Source organism: Lynx rufus, unplaced genomic scaffold, assembly GCF_022079265.1.
Source record: "Lynx rufus isolate CCGP_SWC_20201006 ecotype Redwood Valley unplaced genomic scaffold, mLynRuf1.p SCAF_30, whole genome shotgun sequence".
NCBI lineage: Eukaryota > Metazoa > Chordata > Mammalia > Carnivora > Felidae > Lynx > Lynx rufus.
The window spans coordinates 3,587,947-3,601,120 of NW_025814846.1; the positions used below are offsets into that span (position 1 = coordinate 3,587,947).

Below are 13,174 nucleotides of genomic sequence, written 5' to 3' on the forward strand. Positions count from 1 at the left end.
AAGCAAGTACATTTGACCCTTGAACAATGTGGGTTTGAAATGCATGGGCCCACTAATATGTGGATTTTGTATAGTACAGGATGGTGAATGTATTTTCTTTTCCTTGTGATTTTCTTAATAACATTTTCTTTTTACTAGCTTACTTTATTGTAAGAATACAGTTATAGTATATAATAAATATAACATTCAAAATATGTGTTATGTTATCAGTAAGGCTTCCACTCAACAGTAGGCTATTAGTAAAGTTTTGAGGAGTCAAAAGTTATACATGAATTTTTTTTCACTATATGGGGTGTCAACATGTTCAATTCCTACATGTTCAAATGTCAACTATATGGAAGCTTTTGTTAGGAAGCCCTCAGAATGCTCCAGGTTCTATGTGTCAAGTTAATAGACTTGAAATTGAACAGTAGTACATTATATAAGATACTCTATTCAGCTTTAGTAAGAATCACCAATTATTCTTAGCTTATTGACATCCAGTGATGCTTTAGCCCACAAACAACAACAGGGAGGCCAGTACATTGGGCCAATCCAGCCTACTAATTCAGCAGTGTTCACTAATTTGAAAAAACAATGTCTGCTAAAAAGCTTAGGTGGGCCATCCCCCTGGTCAGGGCCTCATTTGGCCCTCATGCAGCACGTGTCAGTGTCAGGTTCCACTCCACTGGGGCCTTTCCCATAAACTGCTGTAGTGCTTCTATGGGAGGATTAGACCTGAGGACACACCCATATCTATAGGACACTAGGGCATCCTAGCATCCATGCAGGTGATACACCTCTTTCTCTACATCTGTTTCCCTCTCCTTTTTTTCTGAGGCTCAGAGTTTGGAAGTGGGGAAAAGAGATACTAGAAAGAAAGGCCAAGGTTAGAGTTTGGATGGGCTTCCTTGTTGACAAAGGACTAGCCTTCCTAGAACCTGGCATAAAATATGTACTCAAGGAATATTTGTTAAATAAGTGAGCCTGGGTCAGGGGATATGAGTTTGGGGCTGGAGTGAAATTCAAGGAGTACCTCAAGCCTCACTTTTCCCAAGTGAGTGGCTGATGTGGCTACAGGGCCTGAGTTTCTACCACTGCTGGTCATCCTTGGAGTTGAAGCATTGTGTTTTGAGAGGACTCCTTTGAAATGCAAACATTTTACCAAAGAGGAGAAACCAGTACTTAGTCAATTCACATTTGTCTATCAACTTGCCCTAATATCTGTTGATTGAACAAACACTGGGTACCTATAAAGTGCCAGATCCTGCATTAGGTGGACATAGTCCTTGCTCTGTTGAACTCGCAATCCTATGTTCAAGATGCTTCCATGTGGGCACTAGCCCATTTGAAGAAGGGTAGGGTTTCCCAGCTTGATTTGAAAGGTTTCACTGCTAACTCATTTAATGCTTATTCATTGAGTGTGTACTACATATTGTCCTTATTCTGGTGATAAAGCAGAGACCAAACCTATTGAACATCTCTGCCCTTAGTGGGACTTCTGCTGAGTGCAAAGGACAGACAATATATGAAATACATAAGTGACGCAGTATTTCACATGGTGATAAAACAGGAAAATGACATAGGGTGAATTGGGCCCAGGATGGCGGTATGCATTGCCATCTCAAATAAGTGATCACAGAAAGCCTCACTGACTTTTGAGTGAGAAGTCCAAGGAGATAAGAGACAAAGCTTTCCTGATATCTGGAGAAACAGGCAATATAAGGACACCAAGGCAGGAGTATGCCTGACAAGGTAGAGCAAGGAGGTCATAGTGGCCAATGCAAATAAAATGAGGGGCAAGTAGAAGATGTGGTTAGAGAGGTGACAAGGGGCAAAGTTGGTCAGGGTCTTGTAGACCAACACAAAGAGTAGAGCAAAGTCAGAAGCCACTGGAGCGCTTTGAGCAAAGGGTCTTTCTGGTTTCTGTATTGAGAGTGGATTGCAGGAGTCTAGGGTGGAAATAGGAAGGCCAATTTAGAGGTTCCTGCAATCACCCAGGTGAAAGATGATGTTAGCAAGGACTAGGGTGGTATCAGTGGATTTGGTAGGGAATGGGGAGTTTCTGGATGGATTTTGAAAGGAGAACTAACAGAACTTGGATTAAATTTGGGGTATATAAGAAAGATAGGAGTCAAGGATGATTCCAAGGATTTTGGCCTGAGCAACTGAAAAGATGGAGTTGCCATTTATTGCTAGTTGCTTCAGATAATCAAACCAATTTGCAGGGCATGGTGAAGGTAACCCAAGTTCCTGCAAAGCCCATTTATCCCCCTCAGTGACTGCCCCCAGTACAGGTCCTGCTTGACTTGACGAAGCCCCATGTGTTTTGCTGGAAGGAGGAGAATGAGATGTTTGGCAGGCCCAGGTAGAAACACTGGAATCTGGGAAAGTCAATGAAGCCAGAGAGAACACATGAGGATCTGTTTCTTCCCTTGAGTCCTGGACTTCTCTGGGGCATGAGAGCATTGGTTACTATAAAGTACCCCAGCACTTTTCTTTCCTTAACAGCTTTCTTTTTTCAACTCAATCCACTCTATCACTCCCAAGGTTTTCAAATGTTTGTCAGAACTAAGAAAGCTCTGAGTGCCAGGTTTCTTTGTTGGATCCTGGGGCTGGTGGTTAGAGAGCAGAGACTGAGGCTTTGGGAGCTAAAGATGTAAAGGTTCAGCTGTTGGGCTGGGGAAGAGGTAAGATTGGACCATTTACCAAAGACACATTAGCTATTGGTAGAATGGGTACCCAGCCCAGAAAGAAACGAGATTGAGGTGACCTTGGTATTGTTTGGAACCCATTTCTATGGGCCACTAGTAATCAGTCTTTAGCAGAGGCCATAGGAAAGGGAAGCGTGTTCAGCCCCCAGTTGTAAGTGACTATGTAGCCAGGAGTTACACTTGTCTCTGATCCTAGGGATCACTGGTCAGGCTTTGGAGGGACATCTGTCACCTCTTTCTGTCCCAGATCTTAAAGATGACCAAGGCTTTTGTCCTCACTCTTGCCTAAAGACCAGGACCATGAATTATGTGTCCAGCAAGTGGATGTGCTACACAGAACCATCCCTGCTCTCACTTCCTCCCTTGGCAACCCTGGGCACTTGGTGAGTTTGGCCCCTTTGGATAAACTATTGTTCTAAGGAAGCAATAGTACACTTCTTAGTAACCTTAGTAACATTTAGAAAAATTAATCTTCCATGGGAAGACTCAGCTGAGAAAAAGGTCTGTGCCTTTCATGGCCAACTAGGAATTTACTACATATTTCTCTCTTAAAGCAGATTCACTCTTCAGTGCTTGCTTTTTTCACTCAAACCAGTCCTCCTGGGCCCTTCGGCACACCTACTGCTCAGGTAAGCCCCATGTCCAGCCCTGCCCTTGTTCCTGACTCTTCTCTGTCCTTTAGGGCCCTTGTGGTGCCCCCTCCTTGGCACTTTCAGGACCTTTACTTGGAGTGTAGATTCTTTCCAAGGAAGAAGATGGAAAGGGCTCCAGAAAAGGCTCAGTGAGAGTTGGGAAAGGCAGTCTCATGCAGTCTTCCACCCGTACCCTCCATTTCCCTCCCCTCCCCATTGGGCTTTGGACCTAGAACCTTGTGCTGGGCGTATAGACTTGTGAAGGACTATCTCTCCCTCTTCTGGGCTTGATGCATACTCATGTGTTCTGCTTCGGTTCCCATGTCAGTGGCCATGAGGCATGCTCCAGCTTTCTATATTTCAGACCCTGCATGGGGGAAAGATCAAGTCCTTCCACTGAAGCATGAAATTGGGTGCCTGCAGTCACACTGTCAGTTGTAATACAGATCCTCTGGCATGGGAGAACCTCTTCAAGGGGCTGGATCTTGTGCACTCTCTCATCCCTTGCTTGTAAGTAAGAGCTATGCCACTTGAGCCCGGTATGTGTTCTGTTTATTCTCAGTGACCTTGAATCATGTATTTGTCTCTTCCCTGGGTGGCACTTTTCGCCTTGACTGCACAGCCTCAGCACCCTATGAATAGTAAAACAGTGAGACCAGTTTGTGCCTTGGCTACTGGCAGCCATCCCTTGTGTTTGGATAACAAGGAAAAAGCAAGACTGAGGGCCTGGTAAGGCCCACCCTCAGAAGGAGACTTCACCTCATATGTTCAAAAACTTCTTGGCCCCACTGTCAGGGCAAATCTGTGACGTTTTCTTGTACACTATCCAGAATAAGGACAGCAAATCAGGGAAAAGCTGACTGGAGACCACACCTCTGGTTGTACCCCACCTTGGAGCTAGGCCCCCTGCCTGGGCAATGCCCACCTGCTGTATCCCCTTGCTGAGGCTTGCCTGCTGCAGGATTTTGGACAGCAATAACCTCATCCAGGTGCTCCTGGATAATTTTCTGGGCTGAGTTCCTTGTGAAAAACTGAACTTTCTGTAAATTCTTGATCCTGTCATCCATTTTCCCCACATTTACTCCAGCCAGGGATCAAAGAATCTGGTGACTGTGTGTATATGTGTGTGACTTTGTGCACATAAGCATGTGTGTATAGTACACATCTGTGAGCGTGTGTGTGTATGCATAGAACTATATGCAACCAGGAGAGGCACAAGGGCTTCTTCCTAGAGAACAGGGACCCACAGGTCCCCAAATCTATCCCCTGGAAGTGGTGGGGGTGTGGAAGGCAGACCCTGGCTTAACTCCCTAGACCATGTCTCCAGTTACACTGGGTGGGCTTGGAGGAAATGCTAAGTGGGGTGTCTTGCTCAAGGTAACATAGTTCAGAAGTAACAGAGCTGTGACAGACTCCATGGCTCTTGATTCTCAGAGCAGTGTTTTTCCTACCACCCCAGAGCAGAGAGAAGAATCTTCATCCTGCCAATCCCATGGAGCACGTGTGAAGCCTGCAGGAGCCAGTGGACAGAGCAATGCTTGGTTAGGTGTAAAGGGCCATATGGCTGTAAGAGTTGACTCTTAGGCATTGTGTCTCCCTAGCTGTCTGGGAGACTACTGAATCCCTGGAGGGTACTCAGTCCTGCCTATTTGCTTGTCACCTTTTAGGATCCTGCTGAACAATTCTCTCAGCTACATGCCCACTTCATGTATCTGTACCCAGAGACCCAAGCTGAAATGGCTGTGAAGGCTCCTCCTTCAGAACTCTGGAAATAAGACTGGGGGATTCACAGTCGGCTCCCTGCAGCCCTTCTTTTCTTCTCCCTTTATCTTCTCAACTTTTATTTTCTGGATTTATGGACTTCAGTCCCAATGGCCTTGGCCAGTTAATCCCAATTGCAGCTGGAAGGATTTGGGTTAGACCAGCATTTCTCAATAGTTAGCACTATTGACATTTTGGGTAGGGGAGTTCTTTGTTGTGGAGCCTGTCCTATATCCTGAGCAGCAGCATCCTTAGCCTCTAAGTGGCATTTGGTTTGCCACTGCCACATTTCTCCTCACTGTCCCCAAGTTGTGACAACAAAAAGCATTTCCAGAAATTTTGCCCCTGGGAGGCAAAATTGCTTTCCATTGAGAACCACTGGGTTAGGCTGAAGGCAACTACTCTGGTTCTGCCTCCTTTTTCCTGGGAACACTGTGGTGTTGGTGGTGAGCTAGACCAGCTCCAAAGCTCCCAGTACCTCTCTGAGGCCTTTTCCCTGCCAGGCCCCTTGCCTGCTTGGCAGTAAAATCCAGAATTCCGGGAGCCAACATTTGGCAGCTAGGCCTGAGCACTCCCATCCAAACAAATTGTGAGGACTTGGAAGTGGATTGGGATGAGATCTAATAGTGTGGGAAGGGGAAAGGGCTGGGGGAGGACACTGGGACTTGCCAGCATATTAGTAGCAAATGGCTCTTATTTGCAAGGCCAAGTCCTAGGACAAAGTGCCACTTTCATTTCAGAGCCCAGCTGGGTCTTTTAAAGACCTTACCTGTCCTGCTAGGTGCTCATCATGGCTGAGGCTTATAATCTGAGCCTCATAACTCCTTGTTTTTCTCCTCTCTAGGCAATCTGCCATCACCATGGGGTGCCTGGTAAAAGTCAGTGCCTCCAGAGTGTCCCTGGGCTCAACCCTCTAACTGCTCTACCCTGAGGGACCTGGAGTGTGACAATATCAGTGGTCTGAGCACCTCCATGTTTCAGGGCTATAGGGCCTTCATTGTGTTGTAAGCAAGTCTTTTCTCAGCACACTTGCCCATACTGCCAACCCCACTTTACCACCCTTCAGGCACCTTCACCTTTTCAATCCTCTGGCCCATGTGGCAGGAGTAGCCAAGGTTTTGAGTTGGTTTCTCCAGGAACTCTTGGAGGGACCTTGGCAAATTAGAGCTACAGGATGTGTTGGCTGTAGGACCCTTGGAGAACCAAAGCCCAAATCACTGTGCAGATTAGAACACTGAGGCCACGAGAAGAAGACAAACAATGACTCAGTGGCTGTATGGGGTCTAGAACTGACCCCTCTTGGCTCCAAGTCCATGATCTTTACCTACTCTTTATAGGAGTCTTGCAAACAGCTTTCTCATTGGGGTTCCTACTCCCAGACCTTCCTCCCTTCTAACCTTACTGTACTATGCTGCCAGATTTATCTTCCTTAAGCATGGTTTTCATCATACTCCTCTCCTGCTTAAAAACCTTCAATGGCTCCCTGTGGCCTAGGCCATAGGGAATTCAATTCAAAGTCTCCCTGTGAGGAGCCTCTTCTCCAGACCCATCCTCCTTCTCTTCCTGCCTCTACTGTGGTCACCTGCCAACCCAGTTCCTCAAGTTCACTAGGTGGGACCTGTGCTCTCCAAGCTGCCAATCCTAGCTCACACTTCTCTCTTCCACAGTATCTCCTCCCATCCTCCCCAAATTGTCTCACTCAAACGTTTCTCTCAAATGCATCTTTAAATTGATGCTCCCCCTACATTACCCCATTAAGATGAAATCTTGCCTCCTCTAAACCTTTGCCCTGTGACACATCTTCCATGTTTCCTGTCACATTCTAGTCCTCTCTGAATCTGTTTCCCTGTCCTGTAAAATGGGTCTAATAAGCTTTCAGCACATGGGCCTGCTGTGGAATTCAGATGAAAATAGACTATGTAGCATGAAGGTGTTTGACAGTGCTCTCCTGTTGCCCTTCTTCATCATGCTGTCCCCAGTGAACTGAGGCCTCAGCTAGTGGTGCACCTAGTTCAGTAGTAATGTGGTAGCACTCTGCACTGTCCTTTAGCTCCTCATCTTGTGGGAGGACAGGGGGTGCAAAGCATTCTGAGAGGCTGGGTCTCTAAGCCTCAGAGTAGGAAGTAAGTTTGCCACTCAGGTGTAAATAATCAAATACACAGCCAGAATAGACCTGGCCTAGGAAGGGGCAGGTGGTGGGAAATCTGGTTCTTGAGGGCTCAGGCCCATTTCTGTCCCACCTGTCTCTGTGAGCTGGTCTCCGAAAAGGAACTCAGTCCTGCTCTTTTCCAGACAATCTGAGTCCTTACATGTCCTCCCTGAATTCTGGCTCAACCTCCAGACCCCATGGGAGTCATTTTAGACAGCCCCTGTCTCCAAGTAAGGTGCTGCCAGGTAAGTGGTGTTTTAGTGATACATAGAATGAGGAAGTGTTCCCAACCTCTCAAGCTGTTCCCTAGACCTACTTCCTCTCTTTCCTCCATAGACAAGGAAACCACTTCTTACCATATCTGGATAAAGAATGTCTCAGTCATGTGTTGCTTCTTCTCTGGCTGGGCTCCATTTTCTGCCCCCTCACTCTGCCAAGCTTATCCCACTGGATCTAATGCCCACCACGCTGCTGAAGCACAGCCTTCCTTTGGTCTTTAGAGTCTGACAGCCCAAGCTTCAAATTCAGGATCCCTCACTTGCTAGCTCTGTGACCTCAGGTAGGCCCCTTTACCTCTCTGGGTTGCAGTTGTTCTCATCCATAAAATGGGTCTACTAATCATAAGATTGTTGTGAAAAGTGAATGAGCGAATGCATATAAAGTGTGCAGCACTGCCTGGCATGATAAATGCACACTAAACATTAAAGGAGGAAAGGCATGCAAACTGTGTAAAGCAGTGCTTGGCATATGGGAGGCACTGAATAAATGTTAGCTACTATTATGCTGATACCCAAGGGAAGATCTTTTGGAAACAAATCAAGTGTACTTTATGGGAGGCAGTAAAGAGACTGACCTGGCTTTCCAGACAAGTGAAACCACCAGAAAAGGCACTCCTGCCTCACTCGTTCTCCCCACCCACCTCAACCAATACTGAGTCGCACAGGCCAAATTTGTTTAAATCTAGCTCCAGTAGTACTGGAGTACTGTTAACTAGCTTAGTATAACACTGGGCAAGTACCTTCTCTCACCTCTCTGAGCCTTAGTTTCTGCACCTTTAAAATGGGGACCAAAAGTATACCTATCTTCAGGGTTTTGTGAGTATCTAATGAGAAAACAGGTATGTGAGCTGTGTCAACCACACTGGAGAGAGGCTGGGTTTTATTTCTGTGGTTCCTCCTCCTTTCCCTAGGCCCTGGGCCCTGCCTCCATTCTTAGCACTCTGCCCTTTTACCCCCCATCTCACCCTGTCCCCCACCTCCTCTTCTTCTCCTCATAAAGCTGTCATAAGCCAGGGCATGGCCATTTACTCCATACAAGCAGCACTTGTTTATGCCGGCATTATTTTGTGACCTGCACAATGTGTCCCACTACATGGACAAGCTGGAGTCACCGATTTAGCTGCTGACTCAGAGGAGAGAAGGCTGGGAGCCCCGAGGGCTCTGCCTCCCAGTCATGAGCCCTGGGCTATATTGCTTTCACTTGGCAGCAAGGAACTTGTCCAGGGACATAGAAGCCAGTTCGAGGCCCTGACGGAAACCTGCTTGCCTCTCTAGACTAAGAAGCATAGCTAGGGTGGAGTTAGTAAATGAGAAGAGGTGTCTACAGTCCAACAAGGGAGGCAGGAAGTGTCCCTATGGTTGCACACGCTAGATCACCTGAAGTATAGAGTCAGGCATCCAGCTGCCCATGCCTAAGTACCTTTCTCCCTAAGCTGTAATGTTTTTACTTTAATACAGGCTCTGTGCTTCCTTCTGACAGGCATTAGGCATTATCAGTAGGCACAGCTTCTAGGGCACAGGAAATTGTTTTAATCTTAATTTATTTTAACCTCAGAGGAAAAAATGAGTATAATAACACCAAATATATAACGAATAGTGCAACCCAAATAATATTTACCTTTATACCAATGCAGTTGTAAAATATATTTTTAAATGTTGCTTATAGAGGAATGGCCCATGAAAGTCCAGATGCAGCCTTCGTCTCTGCTCAGTCCTCAGCCGTCCCCATTGATTGAAGCACCATCTGCTTGTGTTAGTTTAGAGGTGTGGCGGCAGGCCAAGGCCACTCTATGGGCCTTTGGATCACTGCTGGAATCCAGGAGGAAAGGCAGGGCAGAGAAGGCTGACTCCCAGCAGGCTGTGAGGATGGTCTGGGGCCAGAGAAGAGCAGCCTCTATGTCACTGTTCATCCTAGCATCCCTGGCCCTCTTTCCTCTCTCCTGGCCAGACTGCTCTTCAGCCAGCTTTCCTCAAACACATTTCCTACTTTGTTCAACAGCTGTCATACCTACCACTCCCAGTTCACTCCCCACTGCCCCTCACACACACACACACACACACACACACACACACACACACACACTGAAGCCAGCAGCAGGAAGTAGGAGTGTCCTATCCCTTTGCACTGGGCTCCAGTGGAATGAAGGCTGGCTTAGGATGAGGTGCCTGGGTGGCTCAGTTGGTTAAGTTTCTGACTTCAGCTCAAGTCATAATCTCACAGCTCGTGGGTTCGAGCCCTACGCTGGGCTCTGTACTGATAGCTAAGAGCCTGGAACCTGCTTTATATTCTGTGTCTCCATCACTCTCTGCCCCTCCCTCACTCAAGCTCTGTCTCTCTCTCCCTCAAAAATAAACATTAAAAAAAATTTTTTTAAAAGACAGGCTTAGGAGTCTGGGCAGAAGTCCCCATTCAGCCCCTTACTTGCTGTGTACTCCAGGGCAAGTCACCTTATTTCTCAGACTCCAAGATCCCCAACCAGAAAAAGGGGGTCCTAACACCTCACAGGAGACTTTTGAGGTTGAAAGGACATATTGTATTGGAAAATGCATGGCATGGTGCCTGCTATACAGTAGGCACTCAGTATTCATGTGTTCCCTCTTAGGCAGTAGAAGGGTTTGATGCTGTTCTCACCCACTCTACCAGGTTCCTCAGGTTCCAGTGCACCCACCCTCACACTCCCCACCTCATGCTCTTTCATGTCTCCCTGATCCTACACACAAACATGTAACCACATTCAGCATACATTCCCTGACACTGGCTCTTCTAGACCAGACATTGTACTGGACACTGGGGCCACAGAGATGACTCTCACTTGGTCCCTGTCCTTGATGTCATAGTGTAGGCAAAGAGACAGTTTTGTCCATTTGAAGTTACTTTTGTGTGATAAAAAGTGCTTTTTGAGTGTCCATTCAAAAAGTGCTTAAGGAGCTCAGGGGTAGGTTGGTTAGAAAGGCTGGCTGAGTCTGGAAGGGTGTGAATAGCTAGAGGACATACAGGAGGGCAAGCCAAGCAGAGGGAAGCTTGTAGAGCAAGGGCTTGAGGTGAACAAGCTAACATAATCAATGGTGATGAAACACTCCCTTTATGTCCATTAATGTACTGTGCACTGTTCTAGGTGCACGGGCTCCTGTCAACACCCATTTTACACATGAGAAAACTGAGGCTCAGAGAGCAAAGTAGCTTGCTCACAATCACACTGCTAACAAGTGGCAGAGCCAGGACTTAAACCCACCTCTGTGTGTCTCCAGATGCTTTCCACCAGGCCTTCCTGCTTCTCTGAGGTGGGAATTATAAAGGACTCAGAGTTGAGCCTCACTATGATCCTGATCCCAGGTGCTCCCATGCCAATGGGGGTCATGTGACTGGTACCCAAAGAACCCTAAGAGGAGACATAAGCAAGATGGAAGCTTTGAAACAGATGCAAAAGACAATGATGTCTCAGAAGATGGGAGTCAACAAATCTTGCCAGAAGCTTCAGGGACAGCTTCATAGTGGGGATATATTGGAATTGGGCTTTGCCAGACCGATAAGGTTTGAGGGTAATAGCACTTTGTCATAAGTAATCTGCACATCTTTCCAAGCCTCATTTTACATATGGGGAAACTGGGCTTCCAAAAGCTTAAATAACTTGTGCACAGGCTCACAGATAAGAACTGACAGAACTGAGACTTGAGCCTGGGTCCTCTAAATCCAAGACAGTCCTATGTCTGCTTATGGCAAAGGTAACTAAAGGAGCATGTCAGGCACATGGCTGAAGAAGGTAAGTGAAAAGAAAGTTGGTGGACAGGTGACGGCCACATTGTGGGGTCCTGAATGCCACAGTCTGAAAAACATAGGAAGACATTGGATTTTTGAAAGACTCACCTACTACTAAGTATAGGTGGAAATGGGTGGGAGAAGAGAGAAAGGAGGTGAAAGCTTCTTTCTAATACCTGGGTGGAAAGGCATGCAATATGAATTGAGTGCTTCAGACACTGGGTAGAAGCTAGATACAGGAGACATGGTGGAGATAGATCAGATAGCATGTAGCTAGCTCCCCTTTAGGCCCACACGATCTAGGCTTCTATTTACCTCTGCAACACCATCTCCTTCTCCTCTCCCCTTGCTCCCTGCATTCCAGCATGCTACCCAGCTACTCAGCCCCAGAAATGCCAATTTTGTCTTCACCCCAGGTCCATTGTACTTGCTATTTTCTCTGCTTAGAACTCCTCCCCATAGATCTTTGCATTGCTGATTTCTTCTCCTCTCTTAAGGTCTGACTTACATGTCACTTCCTCAGGCCTTCCCTGATCAGTCACCACTGCCTTACCCTGCTTGATTGCCTTCATAACCCTTATCATAGCTGAAGTTAGCTTGTGTATGTGTTTATTGTCGACCTCCTTCTACTCATGCATCCACTAGGATGTGTGCTAAAGGCAGGTGGGAACCTTCTCAGTCTTTGTCATTGCTCTATTCTCTGTGCCTCGAGTCTGGCATATGGCAGACATTCTGCAACTACTTGTTGAATGGCAGAATGGATGAGTGTTTGGATTGATGGATGGATACCTGTACGCATTGGTTATGGGGGGAAGTGAGAGAGAGGGAGGAGTTCTCACTGATTTGGGGATCTGAGTTTAGCAGTCAGGAAGATAACAGTGCTAACAGAGATAGAGCGGGCAGCGGGGAGCTATGTGTGAGAAGATGTTGAATTTAGCTTGTGCCTGGTGAGTCTGATATGCAGATAGGGCCTCCAGGTAGAGAGGTCCACTTATACAGCAGGAAATACTGGCCTGAGCTCAAAGAAGTGATGGGGTTCTGGGAGTGATGGGGGTCATCTGCACAAAAGTATAAAATGAAACCATGGATGCCAGTGAGGTCCCTTATGAGCAAGGTGATGCAGGAAGAGGAAAAGGAAAAACTTGAGAGGAATGATTGAAGTTGAGGTGGGACTGAGGGAGAAGAGAAGTGGAAGGGGCAAGGAAAGAGGACCAAGAGCTGCAAAGAATTGAGAAGAGCTTTCCTTGTGTGGAGGAAGGAGAGTTTTGAGAGGGAAGATAAAGTCAGAGAGCCAAATTCTCAAAGAGGACATGGAATGGAAACCAAAAGATGCAAAAAGGCCACTGGGATTTTTTGAGCCTAATGAGGAGGTAGGTGTGTCCAGAATGGTGGCTGAGGCTATGGGGGTTTGAGAGCCAAGGAGGTAGGTAGGGCCCTGATGCCAAGCAGAACATAATGTGCATATCCACTCATCCACCCAAGCCTAAGCCCTCTTCCAGAACCTGACTGGCAAGGAGGAGGCAGGTAGGAGGAAGGACAGGGGAGACTACCATTTATTCATGTTCACCATGTGCTAGGCACTTTGCAGCCATGTTCACAGCTATTGGCTCATTTAACCCTAATGACAACATTGCAGTATATAAACAATTATTAACCCTATCTTCTGTGAGGAAAAAGAAATTAAAAAGGTTAAGTGTCACTTAAGATCACAGCCAGGAAATGATACAGCTAGATTTGAACTTGAGTCTATCTACCATCTACCCTCAGCCACTCTAGCTAGGAACAGGGCACTGGAGACTAAAAGCTCCAGGTAGATTAATTCCTATGTGAGATTCTCTCACTGCCTGGTTTCTTTGAGGTGCTGGGTCAGGGGAAATATAGGAAGAGAAAATATAGGCAACAGG

The 13,174-nt window shown here is 46.7% G+C and overlaps 1 long non-coding RNA gene across 1 annotated transcript; it reads left to right on the forward strand.

Moving 5' to 3' along the window:
* Positions 1-3,243: 3,243 nt before the first annotated feature.
* On the forward strand, positions 3,244-4,878 carry LOC124521589 (uncharacterized). The gene is made up of 3 exons (XR_006964569.1): positions 3,244-3,322; positions 3,690-3,835; positions 4,785-4,878. It is a non-coding gene; the product is annotated as an uncharacterized LOC124521589 (long non-coding RNA).
* The last annotated feature ends 8,296 nt before the right edge of the window (positions 4,879-13,174 follow it).